Source organism: Gadus macrocephalus, chromosome 18 (genome assembly GCF_031168955.1).
Source record: "Gadus macrocephalus chromosome 18, ASM3116895v1".
NCBI lineage: Eukaryota > Metazoa > Chordata > Actinopteri > Gadiformes > Gadidae > Gadus > Gadus macrocephalus.
In genome coordinates this window covers 19,281,770-19,286,300 of record NC_082399.1, presented here as the reverse complement: position 1 = coordinate 19,286,300, position 4,531 = coordinate 19,281,770, and the positions used below count along the sequence as shown (strand labels likewise).

The window sequence follows — 4,531 nt, the reverse complement described above, 5'->3', positions numbered from 1 at the left end:
GGCCAAATATTTCTGAGACTGTGATCAACTGTGATCACTGTTGATCTTGCAACATACACACTATGTTATATATAACAACAATGACTGATATATAGGCCAAATATATTTCTAAGGCTTATTTTTCACACTCAAAACAGCGATTTTTTATTTTCTTTCATTCACCTCATTGACAGATGGCACAGGTGTGGAAGGTCGTCGAATTCAAAGATAGGAGCACTACCATAGTGCCAAGCAGCTGGTTGGAGGAGGCAGGGGAGTCATGGAATTGTTTCTGGCCTCTTAGTTCTTACGATCATAACCGCCTCCAGAAGGCAGTCGCGCACCACCTTCCTCCAGGTGCAGCGTGGGACGTGCACGGTGACGTGAGGGTCTTGGTTAGCTGTGGTAAGGAAAAATGCTGCTTATGAAAACGTTTCTATAAGATTCAACTTGCTAAATTTCACTAATGCATGCCATTCACTTTCAGCAACATATGTTAAGGCAAAGGACTACCTGAAAAAGTCCTTACTGTGTTTAACATCAGACATACAGTCAGAGGCTGAAGACCCTATCAGAAGGAAAAAAAGGTAAAAAACAAAAAATGTTCTCCTCTCCAGAGGTGAATTGGGCCACACATTCCCGCTATCCATCAGACCTTCCCAACCCTCTAAGCCCCTTCCTTGGATAAACGACTCCCTTCAATCGATGCGCTCTAACCTCATGGGCTGCTGAGAGAGAATGGCATAAAACTAACAACCAGCACAATCAGATTTAACACAATACCAGTAACTATTATCATCTTTTGCTTACAATGTCACAGCATCTTGTTACATTGACAAGATTCACAATACAACTGACACCTGTAAACTGTTCTCTACTTTCAAATATCTACTAAACCTTTCCCCTCTTGCTACAAACCTCACAGCAGAACCTTATGCTTCATTCTTTACTGACAAAGTGGCTGCTAATAGCAGGCAGTTCTCTGAACCATCCACAGGCAACGTATCATCCCTCACTACCTTCGAAGCTCCTGAAAACTCAGCTCTTCCTAGAATGACTCTTGTCCTAACACTTTTTAACTTTCAATGCACTCTCTTCCATCTTTCTATTGCACTTAAACTTCAGACAGTGTTCGGGTGACTAGTGGCACTTTTTGGCACTCTTAGCAAGGTTTTAAATAGTGTTGTAGCTTAAATGTTAGTCCTCTTGTTGTAAATCGCTTCAGCTCAAAGCATCTGCTAAATGCATAAATGTATATGTTCTCTGTTAATATTTCTGGTGTTACCCACTGACTGCCATGACTGTCCTTGATTTGTTCCAAAGGCCAAACTCACGCTACCTGCAGGAGCCAGCTGGAAGAGTCCAGACCACTAGGGGCCCGCCGCAACACTTTTTTGAAGGTGCAGACCTTTAGAGTTAAACTGAACAGCAATGAAACATTTTAGAAATTAAAATATAAATATTTCAGAAACGGCTGTTTGACTGCCCATTTTGTCTGAAATTAAACTGGCACTTACTATGCTTCAAGGTGTGGACACTGATGACGAGGCACCACCCCCCCCAAGGAAAACAGCACGACAATCTGTAGATGTAGGGCCAGGTAGGTAAAAATATGTTGTATGTGTTTACTGGTTAATGCCAGTACAAATGGTACTTTGAAGCACCATTTGAAACAACACCATGTTTAACACATATGTTAGAAATACCATTTGGCTCTCTTATTTAGTTTTGAAGTGTTTCATTTTTTTCAGACATCAATAGTGAGTGGCTATTTGGGCCATCGACCACCCAAAGAGGTAATTTTACTTATCAATAATTGTTCCTCATACATAGTTTTCCCCATCTTTTTTTGACACATTTCATTGTTGGTCTGACTGGATGAAGGATTACCCAACTGCATACAAAGCCATTCCTCTTGTGCAGCACACACACACACACACACACACACACACACACACACACACACACACACACACACACACACACACACACACACACACACAGGCACTTGTCACTAATCAATGACTTTTGAATATAGATACAGTCCAACCAAGCCACCAGCTATTGCATGGTAAGTCGAGGAGACAAACATTCTAACCATTGTTTTCATCATTATCATACACATTATAATTAAGATGAAATGGGAAAGTACACCAAAGTACACCAAACCCCAGAAAACATTTCTAATATGTAACTTACATGAACAGATATGGGAATATCTAAAGTCGTGGAGCTGCTTTCCAAAGTGCTGGAAGAAAATAAATTGATGAAAGCGGAAATTACCAACCTGGGGAGTGAAGTGAGGGCGCTTAGGAGAGAGATGGTGAGGCCGGTAGCACCAGAAGCTGCCGCTTCGTCCATCAAGCTGCCTCTGAGGACAATGGAGGAGTTTCAATTAGCAGAGGCTGTTATGAGAGAAACCCCCTGCGAAAAACAAAAGATGGTAGGTACAAATCTGCACTACCCAAAAGCTAGTCAAAGTATATGTGTAAATTAATAAAACCATACCTCTTCTTTCCAGCCATCCACTACATCACTCAGTATTTGTAGGAATTATCCTTCAAAACAAAATTAACACATTACTCATTATGTGAAACAGTGAGAAGTTCACCTAACCTAAATTGGTACATATACAGTATCTCACAAAACCCTAGCCATTTTTTCAAATGTTTTAATGTATCTTCTCATGGGATAACTCCATAGACATGAAACTGTGATGTAACTTAAAGAAGTCTGTGTAGAGTTTGTAGATTACGATAGATTTATTGTCACTATGGGCGCAATGGTCATGTTCGTAATTAAGTGTACTCAGTTATGTGGCCAGCTTTTTAGTTGTTAATGGATGTGTTTTTAGTCATATTCTGAGGACAATAAATCTATAGTTCTCTACAATACGTATAATGACTAGTTTAAGTTATAATAAAGTTTCATGCCAAGGGTTATCCTATGAAAAGATACAATAAAATATTTGCAAAAATGGGAGGGGTGTAGGCCTATTCACTTTTGGGAGATATTGTAATTATACATGTTATAATTATCAATGTTTCACTTGTTTGTTGGTTTATTATGTCTTGTCAGATCTTAACATTCAGTCTAATTGGAGGGCACACTGCAGAAGAGGCCGTAAGAAGGATGTTGCAGAGTGGCCTAACAAATAACCTGGCGTGTCGCTTCAACTGGGCAGGGAAAGGCTTCAAGGAAGCCTTCAAAAGCACTGTCCTGATGTACTGTTCGGTATATTTGTCAAAACTCAGTCACACCACACAAGCATTAGACACATACCACTGATTAAAATAAATGCTTTTAAACCAGCAAGTCGATTTTTTAATATGCACTATGGGTAGTCTTCTGAGCTATGCTTATTTCATGTAAAATCAGAAAAAGTCCATTCATAGGCTACTATGCAATCTCAGTTTTGTGTCCAGATGCAGCAATGCTTTTAACACTGACAATATTCTGCACTGCACTCTTGGACTATCCGTCAGCACCAGAACACTTTAGTTTGACGTTATTTTACTTTTACTATCTAGCTATCTTGCACCTAAAGCCTACATTCACATAAGAATGTAACAACGCGCTACTCCGCTAGCATTGGCTACGAGTGGTATGTCGGGCTACGGGCATACATGCCCGTAGCCACGACGCTGAAGTTGGCATCCGATTCGCAGCATCCGATTCGGCTTGAAAACCACTTAGAATCTTCAAATCGGTCCTGATTGAAAACCACTACACCTATACTCTTCAAATCTGGACTACATTATCACAGTAAGGATATACATTATGTAAAACATAGTTTCAGATTTTTGAAACCTTTACCCTATTTGTGAAAATGCAATGCGGTCTGGACCCCTAAATGAGCCTGTATTGCATTTTCACAAATAGGGTAAAGGTTTCACAAATCTGAAAATATGTTTTACATAATGTATAGCCTCACTGTGATCATTTAGTCCAGATTTGAAGAGTCTAGGTGTAGTGGTTTTCAATCAGGACCGATTTAAAGTGGACCAGCTGCCGAATCGGATCCTGCGAATCGGATGCCAACTTCAGCGTCGTCCCGTAGCCTACCAATTTAACCCTGCATGCATGCATTCTGTAATCAAAGAAGTAACTGGGATGGAGTCGATGTGGTAACCCATAGTGCAGTAAAATGAGACTGAGAGGACAGTGAAACCACTGCACTGCGCACCAGCGTTAAGGGTCTGTGGTTAGGAAACAAATTGCTGACTTTTTGCCTGGTGCACTATGCAAAAAATGGCCATGGCCATGTTACAGCTTACCGTCGCCATGTTGGTAATTCTTGACCGGGTTTGTTTCTTTCTTTCTTTCAGCTGCACTCCAAAAACAGCTGCCAGGGACCACCCATATTGTTTTTTCAGGGACACTGAAGAAGTGGCTTAAATATGCACCGGAGAGAGAGGGAGGTGGAGGGAGGCGAACAAATGAACGCGATCAGGTAGGCCTATGTACGCTTGTTCCACACACCATGCGTCCTTCAAAGGATGAGCGTCGCGAGTGCGACTCTGGCCGACTCTGGTCGCAGGTCTGAACCATG

The 4,531-nt window shown here is 41.2% G+C and overlaps 2 long non-coding RNA genes across 2 annotated transcripts; both read left to right on the top strand.

Annotated features, from left to right (window-relative positions):
• The first annotated feature begins 249 nt into the window (after positions 1-249).
• On the top strand, positions 250-1,818 carry LOC132446515 (uncharacterized). Its single transcript, XR_009522888.1, has 4 exons — positions 250-384; positions 467-566; positions 1,303-1,579; positions 1,731-1,818. It is a non-coding gene; the product is annotated as an uncharacterized LOC132446515 (long non-coding RNA).
• A 173-nt stretch (positions 1,819-1,991) lies between these two features.
• Positions 1,992-3,196, top strand: LOC132446514 (uncharacterized). The gene is made up of 3 exons (XR_009522887.1): positions 1,992-2,050; positions 2,187-2,422; positions 3,058-3,196. It is a non-coding gene; the product is annotated as an uncharacterized LOC132446514 (long non-coding RNA).
• Positions 3,197-4,531: the final 1,335 nt, after the last annotated feature.